The sequence below is a fragment of the Apteryx rowi genome, unplaced genomic scaffold, assembly GCF_003343035.1.
Source record: "Apteryx rowi isolate R43461 unplaced genomic scaffold, aptRow1 scaffold_190, whole genome shotgun sequence".
NCBI classification, from domain to species: domain Eukaryota; kingdom Metazoa; phylum Chordata; class Aves; order Apterygiformes; family Apterygidae; genus Apteryx; species Apteryx rowi.
In genome coordinates, this window is record NW_020448197.1 from 703,269 (window position 1) to 723,586 (window position 20,318).

At 43.1% G+C, this 20,318-nt stretch overlaps 1 protein-coding gene across 3 annotated transcripts in view; it reads right to left on the reverse strand.

Moving 5' to 3' along the window:
• Positions 1-20,318, reverse strand: part of MAN1C1 (mannosidase alpha class 1C member 1) — a 64,843-nt gene that overhangs the window by 22,486 nt on the left and 22,039 nt on the right. The gene's annotated exons all lie outside the window — the stretch shown is intronic.

Consider the following 20,318-nt stretch of genomic DNA (forward strand, 5'->3'; position numbering starts at 1 on the left):
AAAAAAAAAAAAAAGCAACAACTGCCTCTGACGTACACCATTCCCTTTCCCCAAAGGACAAGTGCTCAGATCCACCGATTTTGTGCTGGGCTCATTTATGCTTTCAACATTCTTCTCTCGTAAAAAAGGCATCCTGCCTTATTTTGTTGATGTTACAAGATTGCAGTTTTGACACTTTTCAGCCAGTCAGCACATCATTGCTTTAATAAAAACCCAACCAAGACTTTACTGCTCAGCTACAGATTGCTGGCTTTTGGATGCTGTCTGCATCAAAAACAGGGGCTGTGGAAAAGGGAAGAATGCAGTGCAGACAGTCTCTAGAAATCCATTTATTCTTATAGACTTGGGAAATGATCACCTAACTGGAGTTATCTCCAGAAGTGCAAAAGAAGGAGTCAAACAGCCACTAGATCAACCAGTGGAATCTAAAAAACAACACCAAGCTGACGCTTTTGTGGCATGTTTTCCAAAAGCAGTGGCCATGAAATCAGCATCATCCCAGTCAGAGCTGTTTTTATCGACCTTAATGATTCTTCAATATTAATGATTATGTGATTTTTATGCACTTTCCTATTAGCGAGGAGAAACACACCAGCTCTGAGCAACATGGATGCAGGCAAAGAATTCTGAAAAAGAAGGAAGGACAGTGCTGCCTGAGGCACAGCCCATTACTGTGATATTCTGAGAGTAACACTAATGGGCTCGATTTAATTTGATGATATAATCCACAAGCCTTTCATAATCTGCAGAGAGACGATGAAAAAAAAGTTGGATTTGCTCAAACTAAGCTGAGACAAAGAGACAATAAAGTTACAGTTCTCTGAGACRATTAATTGAAATGAAAAATATTGCCTGAATTTACAGAGCCTTTTATGTTTTTAGCAAGCAATGCCTTTAAAATACATGAAATGCACCAGGGGATTAGGAACATGCTTGGATCTTCATTACAGCATAGCTTGAAGTTGCTTCGCTTTCCTCCCCTGCATTTGACAAAGCAGAGGGCAAACTTTGCTTCCCTACTGGTTTGCCTTTGTGTCGTTTTAAGCATTTGTTTTAAATATTCCCCTAAACACTTGCACATCTGAAGAACCATAGGCTGTGTTTTGTACAAGGGTCTTGTCGATGTTTCTTTTCTTCTGTGCCAGCTTTGAAGCAATTGCAAAACACACGGCTGACTTTTTTCCTAGAGCTAACAAAGTATATCTCAAGACCAAGAGGTATCATTCTCATGAGACGGCTGAAGCTGACATGATAAGAAAGAACCACCCTCCTCTCCACAAATGCAGAGAGCAAACCACGCATCAAGACTTTGCTGCCATGTCTCTGCAACATGCCAGGCCAGAAAGCACATCTGAGGAGGACCCAGACCCTCCTGTGTACAGCAGCGCATTACTTCCTCACTGCAGGAGAATATTCATTCCTTTCAGGTGCCTGCTCAGGCTTTGCTTCATCACATCACGACAGGGCTTGTGACACAGTGTCCAGTGGCTATGATTATGTTCAGCTGTCAGCACACGGTGCTATACATATCCTAGCATGTTTATTACAGTACATATGCATCCATTTATAAAGGTGGTGATATTTGCTTGACACACTGCATATTTTGAGAGATGTTAAAAAATAATCACCTTTCCCAATCTACACATTGTAATGCAAGGGATATAATCAAAGGGGAAGCAGCTTCAATCGGAAAAAGAAATCAAAATCCAGTCTGTCACTTTTGACTCTTGCTGACACTCCCCTCTCTAAATTACTAGTTTCAGGCTCATTGTACTCTCCCTCTGATGGAGTTTTGAAGTAGAAACCAAGGAACTCTCTAAAGAAACCCTTCTGAAAGTGCCCAGAAATGGCAGCTATGCCTTTTAAGCGAGACTCCATGTCTGAGCTTCTGCCTGTCTCCACAAATCTTAGGCCCTGTGCAGAAAAAGCATCCCTGATCCTGCTACAAAACTGCTTTGGAGTGGAGATACACCATGCTTCAGAGAGGCAAAGTCACTTAGCTGATGGCCAAAAGGGAAGCTCTGTGTGCTGGACTCAGCTCTGGGACCCACACCAGTTCCCTACACTGCCCAGTGAGAGCACATGGCCATTCTGAATAGGAAAGAGGAACCCCTCCACTGGGACCAGTGGGAAGATCTGGGACCTGAGGTAGAACACGAGGACGTCTGTCTAGGAGCCAACACATTTTTTAACGGAAGGACTACATGGCAGCTCTTGTGATAGCAAGTGGTAGGGCCTTTGTCTGGAGTTTCACTTGTGAGAGAACAGCAAACCAGAAGTAGTAGCTCATGGTAGCAACACAAAGATTCATCTCTTCAGCTCCTTGAGCCAAAAGACGCCCTGTACCACCCCGTTCCAAGCCGCAAGTGTATTTGTTCTTTTGTGAATGAGAAGAATGGCGACATCCATGGAGGCAACAAGGCTGCTCTGTTCCTACTTCCACCCACCCAGAGGGACGATCATCTGTCCGCTCGCTTGTGAACRCTACCACAGAATTCACTAACAAACGTTACATTAATTAACATAATGCTTGTGAAAGGTGCTGAATGGACTGCTCCACAGAGAGGAGAAGGCATTGTATGCACACCGTGCCTACGGAGGGCAAACCCCCGCAGCCTCACTGAGAACGTGCCTTAATGCCACTCTGGAGGGAACAGGACCATTCAAGCTATACCATCTCACAGGGGCCTTCACGGGAACTAACGGTAGCTCCGTCTCTATAAAAAACACAGATAAAGCCAGTAACTGCCTGTTCTAGTCTGGGGAAAAATCAGCTGAAGAGATTGTCTCATTCACCTCTGTTCCTCTTGTCTCTTACCCTGACATGTTGCTGATGCCTGCTAGCTTGTGTTCATTAATACGACCTACAGCAAGACTTTTAAAGACAAAACACATTGCTAAAGGCTCATTAGGAGGTTTAAGCGTGTTCACAGGACCAGATGGGGAATACTTTGGAAGACACATGTCAATGTCAACAACCAAAGAAACTAACAATTAAAAAGGCCTGCCATGTTACTGCAGCTCTGCTGCAGCCAGCACTGGGGACCCRCCAGCCGACAGAGGAGGGAAAGCCGTCTCTGAACACACCAAGCAAAGGGCAGGAGAGAAGAGCTGGCACTGCAGCCTGGGGCTCCTTTGACCCTAATGCAGAGATTTGTATCAACTGAAGATGAGCCCATGCACTTTGGMCAAGAAACAACAGATGCGTGGTCCCAATCACAAGCTGGATGAGGATGATAAAGGGTGAAGAGCTCCTACTCCATCTACTAGGGAACCTACAAGTAACAGATGAGGCCCCTCAGCACATGCACAAGCTTCACCCATTTGCACATGTCCCACCACCCTGCTTTCCTTCAGAGTCCCAGCAAGCCAGTGCAGAAGAAAAATGCGAACACACCAGCTTTCTTCTCAACATACAGTTTAAAGAGAGGCCATGAGGGCTGAWTAAAGGTGGAGAATATCTATGCTACCACCTGCCAGACATGCAAAGGCTTAATAAAGGCTTGAAAAGCGCTGCAAAACACCAAGCAGGGACTAAGTATAACTCTGGTAACAATCACAACTGCTGCTGCATCTGTGAACTTCCTTTTAGCTACCCAATATCTGCAAGTCAAACCCACCAGTTTAGGCAGAAACAGGCCAATCAAACATTCCAGCTTCAGGTACACAACAGAAACCTCACATTTGATCATTAATAAGAGTTTACATCTGACTTGCTGAAGCTTTCATAAGCCACCAATTCCACTTGCGAAATTCAGCTGAAGCCAACCCAAGCCAACATGCATGTGCTCAGGTTTACAGCCAAGGCTTGCCTGGGAATAACAGGGGACTGCCACAAGTCGTAYTGGGCTATAAAGTTGGTCCAGGCATTGCTCACACAGCACAGTTGAGCACCCGCATTAGAAAGGGCCCAAAGGACAGGGCTGCAGTTTTCAAGAAGATAATCTACTGAACAAAAGACAAAATCTTAACACCAAAGAATTGTCTTTTATCTGGAGATCATGACATTATCCCAGGCTTAGTTCTCGTTCAGTCTCTGCGAGAGTCACACAGAACAGAAGACAGTCACGTCAGAGAAAGCCACAACTTTTCATACGGCTTCTTGCAGCCAAGGTCAAAACCTTCAGCTTGAAGGAGCCTCTGCTTCCACCCTCTGCATCCTGCAGCCAGACAACAGCAAGCTGAAATGCAGAGTACTGGGTGGATTTCTCTTAACAGCAACTACCTGACTGAGGTGTGAGCAGGGACTGAAGAAAAGGCCAAAAATAAAGGAAGGAAGGGAAAGAGGGACAGAGCAAGACTATGAAGAAAGAAAAATGAAAAACAAAGAGACTGCAGAGCACTTGCAAGAGCATCCAGGATATTTTCAGTGCGTTCCCTTGGCACCAGAAAACAGATTGTGGTTTTCACTGTGCTCGGAAAATGGTTCGTCTTTCCCTGCTCTGCTCCTGCTATATCAGTTCAAACTGATAAAGTGTTACCCGTAACTGAGGCAATGTATCAGCCTTCCAGGCCTTGGAGTTCGAGCCTCATGCTATCTTTTCAGCCTATCCAGCTGCCGACCAAATAAAGYCCCAGCAAATTCCCTCCCATGGGAAAAGGGGCTGGGGTCTGTCAGGTTGCTCTAACAAGGCATCAGTGACTCACTGGCACGAGAAGAGACAACGGTTAGGCAACAGAGTGACTCACTGGTAACAAAGCACATTTCATTTACCTTCATCCTACCTCAGAGGGTTTATATTAAGCAGAAGAGCATGCCCAGAGAGAAGGGGCCCTTGGTATAGCAACTTACATTTCAGGACCTTTCTCCAGAATATCAAACACTCTCAAACACTCTCCATACTAGCTCACGCAGGTGAATCAAGTCCTCTTTCTTCCTTCTTTCCAGTTTTTCCAGCTCCATCCCTACAAAGCCCGACTGGCTCTCCTACCTAATAGATATCACCAGGCTCCAGGAAGGAATTTTGCTGAAAATTAAATATATCCTTGGAGTGAGGTATTTAGAGGCTGGGAATCTACTTGTTCAAGTCCCTTTGCTGCCAGACTTAGCACACAGACCCACACCTGCTTCTCCCAATGGCTAAACAAGTGTCCTAACCCCAGGACACATATTCAGCCTCCATAGCTCAGCAAATGTTTGTTTTTCTAGGCAAAGTGGAACAGCTGTGATGGGAGGGACAGAGAGTCGCCTTCTCTCACTCCCCTCTTCCCAAAATAGACAATTTGGAGTATCAGTCCAGATATGAGACTTGAAGGGCTCCCAGCTGCAAGTCTGTCCCTTGAGAGTCTTTAGAAAAGCTCTAAAAGTGACGCCTCAGCAAATGTGTAGCTAAGAGTGGGGTCTTTAATAGTCTTCTTCCTCAGGAAGGAGAAATAGCTTCTAACTCCCAGAGCCACCCGGTGTCTGGGGATCCGGTGAGCGCGATGGCTGGCAGGTGTCTGATCCCATGTATGGCTGTCCTGCTGCAAAGCCAAAATGGCTTTATAACACGGCTTTATAACACAGCAGACCCCGTGTCAACTCTAACCAATTTTGCTAAGTGCAAGGAATAATGACGAATTTAATGTGTGCCTAGATGCACTACCTTTGCAATGCTGGGAAAGGGGAAAGGATCCCCAAGGAGCAGGGAACAGAAGCATCCTCACCAGCTTTACAACACTACCTTTCTCATGTTAATGTTTAGCTTGACTGTAATAGTTGTCTTCTGTGCCACCTCAGAGAGCCAGGTACCCCTGCTGTCACCATTACACTGCTGTTACAAACTGTCTGGCAGGCACAGGGATGGAAGCCCAAACCTCACCGACACACACATTTGGTAAGTAGTGCCAAGGCACCAGAGCAAGTAAAGAGGTTAAGAAATATCATCTCAAGTGTCAGGGAGACTAGACTCAGGGGGCCTGGCCCAGCCACCTGGCCAACAATCCTTTATGAAGTTTCTCAGTGAACAGAAATTGGATCTTTCATTTTCAACAAAGCCATTTAAAAAATCTGTACAGTAATCCATTGTGCCAATGCTTAAAAAGAACAGCGCAAGTCATTAGGAAGCTATCATACTTAATCTTGCATATAGCAGGACTGTTTAAATGCTACAGAACAAAGAGTTTCAAACAGCTTTTTGCTAACTTTAATAACCAAGTTTACAATTGAAAAGCAAGAGCAAAAGGGGGAGGAATTTAGATCAGAGCAATGTAAACCTAGATCAAAAATGAAAGGTCTTGACTCCCACTGTTCTTATGTCAAATCATATTTGTCAAAACAAAAATTAGTGCTGAAATCTTGTTTGGAATAAAAATTAGGATGCAGTTTCTACAAAACATGATGAACTTGTTAACTGTTCAGGCACACAAGACTCCAGTCATTACTGGTTATTTATCTTCACCTCTTGGGGTGCTGCAGGTTGCAAAGGGCAAAACAAGAACTGAAAACACTAAGATCCCTTCTTATGGTTATGCTGGTATTGAAGGCTTCAAAAGATTGAACTGGCTTTGATTAAAATCAGTGCCTTGTTAAAACAGGAGTTCGGGGAAAAAAAAAAGTCTGAGTTCCGTTTTTTTCTTCTTTTTGGTTCTTTTTCTCATTGATGCTGCTTGGAGACCAGACTGAACTTTTGACATTTATCTAGAGATTTATGCAAGTAGTCTGGGAGCTGAAATCACGTCACCAGACAGCTTCCGGGTGGTGGCACATTGCAGAATTCTTGGGGAGATATTCACAGAGGCTTTTACACAGCTCAAGATTATCTTGGCAACAAAGTAAACTGTAAAGATCACTGCACAGTTTCTTGAAAAATCTGCTCTGCAATGAAGATTACCCTGTTCTCCTTGCAGAGTACTCTGGGTGAGGCAGAACAAGTGGTTGGGAGCCAGGAACTCCTGAGTTAGTTACAATCTGGATTTAGACCAAGGCTCCCTACCTACTCTGGGCCTCAGTTTCTTCTGCCAGCAAAAGGGCAGGAGGCATTTACCTCAAAATTTATAAAGAAAAAGTTTAAATAAATATGACATGCTGGTTAGAGGGAAAAAAGATTTAAAAATCCATACTTGGAGAAAGTGATACCATGTGCTGACCAAAGTTTTAGCTTGTTCTATGCAGTACCAGTTACAGCAACACAAGAGACAAGAGTCAATAGACAGCAAGCACAGGCTATGCCTCTGACACCAAGCAGTCCCTTGTGTACTGGTCTGTTCCCTAATCAACTGCTCTCTCGTCATCTCCGTTGATCATGTCAGCTTATCCACAACCATCTGACCTGACATTTCTGTCTCGTCCTTCCTAAGGACCTTGCATTAGCCATTCATCTTCCCTCTAGAATGGCAGCACTGGCCACATGAAAACACTCCTATCATTTTAGTTTTTAAATTTTTCCTACCATAGTGGACATCCAGCACAGAAACCTTCCCTCAGATATCACTACTGGAAGATACAATCTAATTCCAGAGGAGATTCTCAGGAGGTAGGAAGACAGTCTCCATATCTGCTCACATTACAAGTAGGATCCAGTCAGTTGTCAGTGATCCCTAGGACAGCGCTGGTGCTATTCATTCAGCTGACATAAATTAAACAGGAAAGCCGAATAAAACTAGCATATAGGTTACAGACCTTTTTAGGAAGAATAGAATTTCTCAATTAAGTCTTCATAATTGTCTCATTAAAACCCGGTCTTACAACTGCCTATAAATGGTACCCACCTGCCCATCCTGGGTTATGAGGTGATGCTATGTAGTGCAGATGAAGTCTGCAGTAACACCACCGACAGACCTGAGTTAAAGCCTTGCTGCTGTGTCTTATTTATTGAGGCTTTTGTCTGTGAACCTGATAGCTATAACACAGTGTAACTTTATTCCCTTTAAGGTAAACTAAACAAATTACATCTGAGCAACAAGGTAGCAGTAGAGGGAGATAAAGGGGACAAAAAAGTAGCCCCAGAATTAGAAAAGATCTATTTCTTTTCTTATCAGCACATTCTCCTGCAGACTAAAAAAAAAAGTCCATTTGCTTTTGAGCAACCTCATTTTTCTTTGCTTTCCAAACAAACCACTGTACCCATACTTCAGGGACCTCGGCAGAAAGAGCTTCATATCCAAGGTCATTTTCCTGTCTTCCTCATATTCATCTTCCTCACTCTCCTTCTCCAGGTATTGTTTAAAAGATCATGCCCCAAATACTCTCCAATCCGTGCACACTCCGCAAACATACAGAGCAGTGGGTGACTATACCGAAGAGCAGAACTGACCTTACAGAGCCCTTGGCCCCCAACGGCCCACACGCAGCTGTACTGAGCAACGTGCTGTGAGCAACTGTCTCCTCCACTGCCCCGGCCAACCTCAGCTGTGAGCAGCGATCGGTGGGGTGTCCAGGGCAGCATGGTGGGCACCGCTGAGAAGGCCAGTTCCTGATTCAGCCTCGCCCTGGTGACTGCTCTACCCTACAGCGGGGCAGTACTGCCGCAGCAACAGCGGAAATAGGGGTGTCCACTCCAAGCACCCCACATCCCAACAAAGCAGCCTCTGTGACCCCATGACACAAACCACTCTTGATTTCAGTTCATGTTGATGTGCCAGGCATGATTGGCTCCACTTCATGATTCCTGACAGATTTAGCTGGGGTAGCCAATACAGCAACCCCCCTGCTCCCTAGGCTACTGGTTGGCTACTAACCTCCTCAGCACCAATAATCTCATCCTGCAGATATTAATTTTCTTGCAATTCCCTAAGAAATACTTAGTGGATCCATCAGAAATCCATGCATTTTACCAGACACAGGCTGTCACTATAGACAATGCAGAGGTGACTGCCACCCTGCAGAGTTCACATCCAAATCAACTCAAAAACTAGTCCTATGCACTGTAGAGTGGATAATGTCACACTTGCTCCAACTGAGGAAAGGTCAAAGCACTGATCATTCCCTGAAAAGACACTTAAAAACAGGAGAGCAGCTAATCCTGGAGCACATAGATTAGAAGGGGCAGAGTCTACTCTGACAGTACGTCTGACTGTGCAGAGAGACTAAAAGGTGACAACATCTCGAAGGAACCATCTGCCAAATGAGGACAGCCCACCTCCCCTCTGAAGGCAGGAAATTCTGAAGACTGGCATTATGAAGATCAGCCCAAACATCTGGCCCACAAGATAGCTCGGTCTGTTTTTTGTTGTCAACAGGAGCTGATATTCTGAGTTCACAGGAAGTGACAACGAATCACAGTTCCACCTGCATTGCACAATGGGTGTTAGCATACGCACCGCACAGTTTCTAGGTAAAATTTGGCATCAAACACAGAGAAGCATTGTGAAGTGTTGGCTTTTAGGTTGCTATGATCAGATTTGATACAGAATGTGTTCCAGCTGGGGAAGAAATAGCTTTTTTAGATTACAAACCACTCATGTTTTTCAAATATCAATTTCCCCCAAAGAATTAAGTCTATCATTCAAACTGAACTATCAGTGGCAGCTTCCCTCTGAACAAGTGATGGGTGAAGGGGTAAGAGGGAGAGGGAGAAAAAGAGAGCTCACGCTCATTTAGGAAGAAGTTTAATGTGAAAAAGTAGACCATGTCTGGAGGAGATCAAGCTCGTGGGAGCAGGTTAGCAATATTCTTACCATGCACTAAAAAAAAAAAAAAAAGTGCTCAGCATGAAGATGAATCACTTGTCACAGTAACAGCCCTTCATACAGTTACTTCCTTCAGTGGAAGGAGAGAGAGGATACATGCTAAGTACCTACTGCCAACTGATTCCAAAGCATTTAATACTTCGCATCAGCTCCCCCAATTTAATTCTCTTTTCCCCAGTTTCTCCAACCATCTTTCAGCATTTAGCAATCCTCCAACAACAGGCACTGTCCCAATCACTGCATGACTCCAAACCTCCCGGAGCTCAAATCAAACTGTTTCTATTTAAAAGTGTCATAGAGGAGGAAGTGGTTTGACTGAGCCTCATGAACACAATCCTCAGTACAGGAGATGCTGCAAATCCACTCTCCACGTGCATCCAATCCTTTTCCCACAATACACAGATTCTATTGCAGGCTGACTATGACTGCAATGGAGAGCTCCGTGGAAAATTGGAAGTAGCAATGGTTCAAATGCTCCTTTGGGAAAGAGGTTTGCTCCTTTGTTTGGGCAACAATGCTCAGAAGTCTGTGAAGCAGCAGTGATTATTTCTGGCAAAGATAGGTAATTTGACAAGTGAGGAGTAATTCTGGTTAGAACAGTTCAAGAAGGTAAAGTGGAAGAGAACAGCAGCAATACTGGTAGGGCAAAATATTGCTGGTCTTGGTGTCTGAAATTAATTTTAGACTGGTTAAAGGCAATCTGATTACATACTCTTTATTGCTTCTCACATACCTCCTTGAGGACTTGCATCATCTAATGTGAGGGGTCCCAACAGGCCTATTAAACACACACATCCTATCTAGACCTATTATCCATAGTCTTCAGTTAACGAGCAGACACTGCTAATTCATCTTAGAATTCAAAGAAGAGAGATTTTGCTATAATAATCAGGAAGATGATGTCCTTTTATCTTCCAAATACACTTCCCAAGAAGTGGCTGTGGCAGATGTGTTATGACAGCACACGGTAGAGATGCAGCTTATAACTCTAGACTGCATTTTTCCCTCAGCAGATAAGATTCGTTCTGGAAGGGCTTTGTGGAACACACAGTGCATTTTAGTTTGGGAGATAAAAACTGCCCATCCCTGAAGCAGTTATATCTATAGTCCAGGCAAGCAAACATCACCTCCCATGGTGTATTAACAGAAATGACCTGAGCCTTACACAGCCCTGTTGTGAGAAAGGAATTCAGAGATACAGGAATGAAAAAGTCCTTTGCTTCAAAAATAAAGCTAACAGGATTAATTATGCTGTTCAGCATGCAACCGAATGGAAGGTGTGGGCCTGGACACCTGTTACCAGTCCAGACACACTTCTAAGTGCTCAAATTACTGCTCATGAGTTGAGCTATGGTCACTAATATTCATTGTGAAAGAATCTAAATACATTTTATTTGTGAATGCAGTGGGTCAGGAGAATGCAAATGGTCTGTTACCGTGGCTCAGCTGATTAGCAGGAACACATTAAGCCCATGTAACTCGATCGCTTGGAACCATTTGTCCATCTTCTTCCTTTCCTCTCCTGTATAGCTGAAGTCACAGCAGCAAACCCCCAAGCTGAGAGACTCCAAATGCTCTCCGGTATGTTGCTTGACAAGATTAGATTTCAAAATAATCTTGGCAAATTGGGAAAATGGTCCGAAATAACCAGGATGCAATTCAGTGAGGACATACAAAGTATTTCACCCTCAGGGAAGAACTATGAACCACAAACTATAAGGAACAAATGACTCTGCAGAAAAGGATATTGGGGCCACGGCAGATCACAATTTCAACTCAATATTGTAACGTTGCAATAAGGAGCAAACCCTTTCTCAGGATGGTTAACTAGCATGTGCTGCATGCAAGGCACAGAAGGGCTCTTGCTCTCCACTCAGCACTGGTAAAGTCTCAGCCAGGACAGAGTCCACTTCAAGAAACATTCGGCTCATTTCGAGTGTTCTGTGGTGTTATCATTGCTGTTGCTCCCCTCTGAATGTGACCTACAATTAAAGCTGGAAAGAGCTGGGATTGCACAGCCTCGAGGGGAGAAGACTGAAGGGAGCTTGGCAACAGTTTTCAAAGACACAGAGAGATGCTGCAAATAATAAGAAAGTAAATCATTCTCAATAACCAAGGGGAGAGGCCAAGAAGTCACAGCTTAACTTTCAGGAGGAGAGCAAGGTCAGACACTGGTACAAGCTTTAAAACTGTAAGGCACTGGAGCAAAATGCCTGGGTGACTTTCCAACACGGGGTAGCTTAGGGATGGCCTAAGTGACCTCTCACCGTTTCTTTTTAATTCTGTGACCACTCAATAAGATGAATGGGAATTGCAGGTTTCCAAAAAGCCTCATGAAGATGCCCACTGGATGCAGCAAAGCAATACTGAGGGAAGGAAGTGCTACATAAAATGTTTTTTGATGGCTCAATTCCCTGCAAAACCCCAAAGCTACCTTAGTGACAGAGTACATCACAGTTACAATTTTGGATGTACACAGAAGTCAGGAAATTAAAAATGCTGGTTCCCACAGCAACCAGGATGCAGCCTGCCAAGATAGAAGGAACGTTCTAGCCTAGTCAAAAGGTGTTAATTTTAATGCCTGAAGGCGACTTTCACTTCTAGATGCCTGAAGAGGGCCTCAGCAAAGTCAATGAAAGCTCTATGATCTCCTGTAAGGGAAAAACTTAATCCTCAGTTTCCTCATTCCTGAATTATTGGCTCTTGCCTGCAGAACACAAGACAGATTTGAGTTTGGAAATTAAGATGTGTGAGACAGAAAAATCACGGCTGCTGTGAAGACCATCACCTAAAATTCTGTGATCTTGGAGCAAGCTACACTTTAATGTGAACATTGTATTTGCATAATTTGTGTCTTCCCATCCTCCAACTTCATTGAAGAAATTATATCCCTATGTAATCACATATTCAAATAAAAGCACTGTGGCTAGAAATAGAAATAACTTAGGTGTTCTTAATTGCATGTTTGTATCAGAGCAAGCATATTCTGAGTATACTGAAATTGGTATGGAAACAAACTCTGCCTTAGAACTTTCTCTTGAAACACCTTCATTTTCCTGAACCATTTTTCTCCCTCTTTTGTGTTGGGAACTGCATAAGTATGTAAGGGTGCAGTAGAATTTTTGAGAATAAAACATCACAAGAAGGATGAACAATTTTAGTAAAGCCACAAAAATATCCTCCCCGTTTTTCATACTGATGCCTCAAGCAAAGGCTAGGGAATTTTCTTAAACTTCCAAAAAATTATCTCTAGAGACAAAAACAATCCTGAGAGGCTAAAAGAGAGCATTTTTTATGAGTATAAAGGTCTTCAAATGAAAAATGCCTACCACAATACTRTGAACACATAGATCCAACACTGGAAACAGGGAAAAATCTGAAAGTTGATATCCTATGGGATGACATTAAATCTACTGATTAAGTGGGGCAAGAGACTTCTCTCATCTCAAAAGTCACCATAGATGAAGAAAATACAGGAAACAAGTACCTGGAGAAATTATAGAAAGGGAAATTCTGTAGCAGGAGCCATTCTAAATGGGATCTCTTCTGAAGGCAAATAGAAAAATGTCAAAATCTATCACTAATCCAGACGAATATCCAATGAGATACGTAATGAAGGTGGCAAGAAACTTCAGCAATAGCACAAAAAAAGATATGATAAAGCAGCTGAGCTCTAAATATAAAAATCTAACACAGCAAAGTCAGTTCCAAACCTGCCTAATCTCTTCAGAAGTTTCAAGAGTGGAATAGGAGTGAATTAAAAACAAAGAGGATAAATGGGCTTTCTGCTCCATGATTTACAGTTACCCATCTCCCCTGAATAAATAAGGAAAAGCTAAATGCAGGGGATAAAGATAATAAAACCAGAAGTCTCAAGATACTTCCAACAAAAAGGCATAGCTAAAAATACACTTCTAAAATAGTCTTAACTTGCTCTGCTTCCTTACATAGTTTCTGGTAGTGCATGTCTGCAGGTGGGTTTGTGTCAGCAGCACAAATTACATAAAGCATCTCATTGCAAATGGTGGCTAGAAGATAAATTGCCCTTAAAATTTCTGAAAGATATATTCTGACCAATAGCAGGAGTATCTGTGTTGTCAGGTGCTTCTAATTCAATATTCAACTCTATTATCCGTGTTATAATCAAGTCAGCACAGAAGGGTGCTAGTAAGACACTTGGAGTTAATGCTGGATGTTAGTTCGAGCCAGCTGGAAGTGCCAAACCTCCACTCAGCCTTTGCTGCGGAGTTGCCACCAACGCCTCCGTAAGCTAGAGAGGAATCAGCGAGTGGTCCAACTACACCCACTCACACTTGGCTGCTTTTTAATCACACTCTCATATCTGTGAAGATTAGACAATTATTTCTGCATAATTAGTGTCCGGAATGAGGAACAAACAACATCCATAAAGGGGCCATTTTTCTTTAAAGAATGCTTAAATACAAGTTTACTGTATTTTAAAATACACCGTCCAAAGTTGGTAAAGTAAAAAAGAAAAGAAAAAAAAGACTAGTTACAGCCTGCATCATTCCTGTCTACATTGTAACAGGGCTCCTAAAGCATAGCTTGCTTCTTCCACACTAGTATATATGTTCTGCTCCTTAGTGTTTCTCAACATCTCAAAAAGAGGTCCCAAAGAATACTCTTTAATCATAACATCTCAATAGTATTTTTCTTCTTTTTAGGTTTTCATTTGTTACTTTAATGGCTGTTTCTCTAATTTTTTTTGTCTCTCTTTCTCCCCTGTTTTGCTGTGCAAAGCAGTTCCGACAAATCCCAAGACACACTCCTACTTTTAGGCCTCATTAAACTCAAAACTCTGTTCAGGGTCAATGGAAAGTTCACGAAACTCGTGAGAAAGCCTGGGATGATTAATGGTTTTACACTGAGATAATGTGAAGTTTGCCTGGTTTCCTGCTAAAGACAGGCCCAGACCAAACCCTGGCTGTCCAATCTTTGCAGCCGTCCTCCTATCTAAAGGGCTGAACTGAGGCTGCAGATACAAACATACAGAGGCACTAGGATGTGCATCTGGGCTTTGCATCTTGGGCCAAGGCTGTCCTCCATTGAATTTTCTGAGTTTATTTTTATCTGAGATGTAAATCTCAGCTGAGGGAAGATGAACCCATTTGATTCAAATCAAATGTTTTCAAGAATCACTGTCACAGTGCAGCTGGATCAGGCCTGGTTCAGCCTCAGAGTAAGGGCTTTGATAGCAAAGGAGTTTGAAGAAGGCCCTAGGACACTATACATGACATTAGCAGGTTTTTCTGTTTCAACTATTTAAATGATTATTTCAAGTTGACGAGTTACCACCTGTCAGCTGAGCCACTGTAATAAGCTTAAATCTCTCTGTGTGAGATTTAGAGTTCAGTGGAGCCCTGATGTTCAAGCTGAGGCTTAAAACAGCACATTTGAAGGAAGTCACCATTCTCAACCGGACCCAAGGCGAGAGCAGAGCAGGAACAGATCTCCTCCAGTATTAATGACATCCTTGGTGTCTAGAAGGAGCAATCTTTGGCAGGTGGAAGGCAGAAAAAAAAAAAAACACAAAAGGGATAAATGTCAGCTCTAACATGAATCATGCAACCAATCTCCAACGACTTTGATATTTGGAGGATACCCTGATTCACTGCTTTACGCTGACAGGAAATAAGTTTGTTGCTATAGATTTCAGTGGCAACAAAAGCCAATGTCAACTCAGAATGCCCTTCTATAAAATAATACTCAACTGAGTAATACACTACCGGAAAAAAAAGAAAGAAAAAAAGAAAATGAAGAAAAAGGATGCCAGGGAACAACAGTGTTCCAAGAGGAACAGAAACATCTTCATTACAACTGCAGGGGTGTGGGGGGTGGAGGGTGTATATTTTTCTCTTTAAAAAGCCCGTGAAGCAATCAGTGTCATGTCATGTGCAACAGGCAGCAGGAATAATTCAGCATGCAAATTCAGAGAACAATTATTATTATTATTATTTTAATCACCTAAAAGGACACTGCACGGTTTTCTAATTTTGTGATCACAGTGAAGAGACACATAGGTAGAATGAAAACTGCACCAAGTGATTGCACAACTGAAGGTTACCATTTCTCTTCTGGTAGCTAGAATGATGCTAAATTAATATTTTCATCCAATTACCTTTCCCAAGTTAAATATTCAGACATCAACTCCTGTTGCTCCTAATTGAGGTGGGCACATTTCCTGCTTGCCTCACGGTTTCCTAGCTAAATCACTGATGATGGAAGCAAGCAATTATTTGGAAAATATTTGACTAAATGGGCGAGATTGGATGGTTGAAGGGACTAATTCTGGGACAGTCTTTTGCATCCAAGTGTACCCAGCACCTGAGCTGGTGGTAAAAGAGCACTCCAGCACACTTCACAAGTTCATGTGAAAGGAGCTTGCTGGCATAAGTCCAGCGGAGAAACATATCTAATAAAAAAGCCCATCAGAACTGGTATTATCTGGCAACCTCAGAATAGTCAAGGACTAAACAGGCTCTCAATGCTGAGTTACTCAAATCTCCATCTAGATCAGGCACTGGGCAGGTCACAGTGCAGTGAGAAGGTCTGGTACCAATTGCACTGCATTTGTTAGGGAGAGAAAAACTGAAGGATTCTGAATCCCAGTACAATCAGCAGGGTACTTTTCTAGAGGCCGCTATATATATCCACATGACCACTACTTTTCTTCCCTGGCCTCTTCAATCCCTTTTTAACTTGGAGAGCCAAAATAGCACTATTTCCAAGCAACTGAGACCAATGACCTCCTGTCTTCAAAACAAACTGTCAGGACAGTTCAGGCCAAAGTCCGAGCTGCGTACACAAACAGAGCTTAAGCAGCGACTGATTTTCCAAGAATTGTTACCCAGTCTGCGCAGTCAGCCCTCTGCACTCCATCACCAAGCAGTCAAACGTCGGACGATATGGAGGGCCGTCCTTGAGGACGAACTCTAAATGCCTTATGCCTTCTAGGCCCAGTTGCTGTCAAATCTTTGCCATCCAGTTTTGGTGACCTGGCTGTGTCCTAGATGTGACAGTTGTCACACAGATTCACATCAGAGATTCTTACAGAGCCTCACAAAGATGTACAAATTCAGCAATGCTGATAGAAGCAATGGCTCTGACGAGACAATTCATAATGTTGGGTGTGATTTCAAGTGGGAGAGAGGAAAAAAGGGGGAAAATCTAGTTAACGATTGTGATTTTTACACTAGAATTAATATACTAATGTACAGTTACGTGGTGAAAAATGACTGTCTAACAACACAGTGAGGTTCCATATTTATTTGCTGTCAATGATTTCAAAGCAAATTGGCTCAGGTTATAAGTCAAAAAATGATTCTTCTGCTGCCAGCACTGCACACTTCATGAGATATCTGAAAATCAGGCTTCTCACCTTATCATTGTTAAAAGACTCTGCAATCAAAATGTAACTGACAATTCAGCTGATGCATGAGCAGAAATAGATGCCAGCTCACTCTCCCATAGCTAGAGAAACTCCGTAAAGCTAACAGGATTTTAAAAACATTTTGTCAGAAAAATAAGTGGCTATGACAGACCCAGGGAGCGGGCAGAATAATAATTCAGCTATCTAATGCTGGATATCACAGTGACAGGTGCATTTCAAGCACTGAGCTACATAATAAGGTTGCCCTCTCCAGAAGCCTCACTCCAAGGAATTCAACATGCTTTACAAACATCAATTAATTTAATGCTCACCAAAGACAGGAGTGCTGAGATGCTGGGGTAAGAAGGGTTAAAATAACCAGATCAGCACTTGGAATAAAACACATGCCTGCCAATCTCTAGCCTTCACCTTTAACTGCAAACCCAACCTTTGGCTCAGCCATGCCATCATCCTTAGATATCACTCCTAAACAAATATGTTTGGGGCCCGATTCTAACAGTGGCCAGGCACCCTGCAGGTCCTTCTCAAGCCAGCTGAAGCTTGGAGAGAAACTCTGCACTTGTACGAAACAATCACACAGGAATCTTGTGGTGCAGATTTTACTCTAACAGAGATCATGCTTCCACCTTAGTAGTGTGCTTTGCCCATTCTCATTGCATCCATTTACAGGGAAATCAGCACACATCTGAAATGGCTGAGAGTTCTAAAATCATTTAGCCCTCCACAATGCATGGAAGGATGGGATGTTCAGCATGGCGTGTCTTATCACAGGCATCACGGAGGAACCAATAATCTTTACAAAAGAACCATGGTTAATGGGTTTGAGGAAAGGGCTTTCAAGTTGCAATGATTATAAATGACAGCAATCAGAAGACTTTTATACAAATAAGCTGTGTCCAGAACACTGGAAAAATCTTGATGCAATTGATGCTCTCAGGGTATGATTTGGAGAGCATCAATTAAAAGGAGGAATGCAAGACCAAGTAACCAGCGCAGACCAAAGCCAAAGTGATGTGCAACACTGCCTTCCAGTGTATGTAGCAGCCCAGCTGCTGCATTGGTTAGTGGGCAAGTCTGGTTTCTGGGTATGAAGATGTAAATTGTACAGATACTCTCCCAGATGTGGGATGCCACCTTCCAAGGCAGAGCAGGAAGGAGATTAACTAGCGTGGAGATACAAGAGGAGTTTTTCTGCCTGTGATTCTCCTGCCATCAGGGTGGATGCAGGGAGGGATGCTAGCTCATGGCTGTTCTGTTGTAAGAGAAGCAGAATGCTACAAAGGAGCAGAAGGTGAATGTTTATTTGTATTTCTACTTTGATTAGAAAGAATATTTGATAAAGAGCAGCTCCCCCACTTCCCTCAGGGTGAGGCTGCTAAACTGAAGGCTAGGCTACAAGTGAGCATCACATCCACAACAGGAAAATGTATCACCCTTCAAGAACTTGATTGCTTGTCATTCACACAAACATATTTGAAAATAGCCCCAAAGAGGTTCTTTCCCTCCCACATGGAAGCAGCTGCAGAGCAATCTCAGCTTAATATTGATACCTCCAGCCTGGAGAATACCAGATTTGCCTACATTACATCTGTAGTTTAGAACAAAAAGATGCATTATGTGGCAGGATGTGGAACAGGCAACAACAAGGGAGAGGAACATTATCCTATCCTAATACTAAACGCTTCTGAAGACAAGAGGGATAGAGGGCTGCAGCAACAGATTGACTAATGCTTCAGTTCTTTACTAGCCACAGCCAGAAGGGGGAAAAGCCTATTAAGAGGCTGAAATGCACCATGTAGCTTCTCTTCTGCAATTGTCTGCAAATCCTTGTGCTCCAAAGTATTTTCCTTGAGCGTGCTCACAGACACATTACAAACAAGCATAAGTACTGCCAATTGTTTTAGCATGATAAATGCATTTAAAAGCTTTCAATATTTTTGTCTGTTTACAGGCACGCTCCTTGAGGAATTTTGACAAGCTTGCCAGAATGGAAAAGTTGCAAAACGCTTAACTAAATGCTGCAGTTAATGCAAATTCTCAAGTAAGAAACCTGGATATTCTTGGGATGGAGTGAGAGGAAGGCAGAAGGACAAACCTGGATCGCCACTCCTGACAAAGTCAGACAGGGCAAGAGCAGTGGCTGGTCACATGCAGCCTGGGCTAGTGCAAGGCACGCTTCCCAAACTGCTCTCCAGGCACCCCAGCGATCATGAATGCAGCTTCCATGCAACTTACAGTGCAGCACAACCACACGTGAGTTAACCCTCCTAGGACTCCTGCAAGAACTAAACAGACAAGCACCTCACCCTGGGCAATAAAAGGACTTGATGGCAGTGCCACAAGTAGAACACAGAGGTTTCTCCCAGTGCTGTGATTAAACAAACCAGCCCTTCCTTTGCCATCTCCCTCAGAACCATCTGCTTTTGCAGTCCAGAGGCCAAACAGGGCTGCTCTACAAGGGTCTGGCCAGCCTAGAGGACACCTGAAGGAGGCTATTTCCAGCAGGGGTAAAAACTCTTCCAAACCTCCACTCTCATGTACATCTCAGCTCCCCAAAGCAAGTGAAGCTTCCTTAGCAGGCTACACTCAGTCTCCACAAACAGCACATCTGTGGTCTTAAAGATCACACCCATGTCATGCACCTGATGTAGAGAAGGATTGGAACATCTACAGAATGCAAAACCAGGAATGGGAGCATTTCTTCAGACTTTATCAGCACAATCCCTTTGGATTTCCCCTGTATTTTCCCCTGGGGAAATACAGTTTGCAGATAATTTACTCACTAAAGAACTCTACTTCCACCCTAATCTGGGGGATAATGTCTGTGAAGCAAAGTCCAATTGAAAGAAGCCAAGAGACCTCTGTAAAGCCAGTCTTCCCCAAGGATGGGTGGGAAGGATCTGCTAAAACAGATTCTACTGGCCTTCCTCCACACTCCTCACCATGGTACAACCTGTGCTGAGAAGGCCAGGCTAGGGCAGAGTGAGCAGGAAATGCTTTGAATGCAAATGAGGAAAAAGACAATTTATATTCCAAAGAGTCAACAAGTATCCCACCAGAACAAGCAGGGGAATAGCACTGAAATTATGCAAGTGACTCACATAAAAAAAGGTAATCTGCTAAAGAGTAAAATTATACAAGCCAGTAAGCACACAGTATAAAGAGCCTTTAATATTGATTCACTCATTCAATATTTCATGGAATTCACATCTTGCTCAACAGTGGAGCAATGAGAGAGAAAATGCTCACTTTGGTCAGGTCCTGACATCTACAAGCTTAGACAAATAGCAGCAGCATC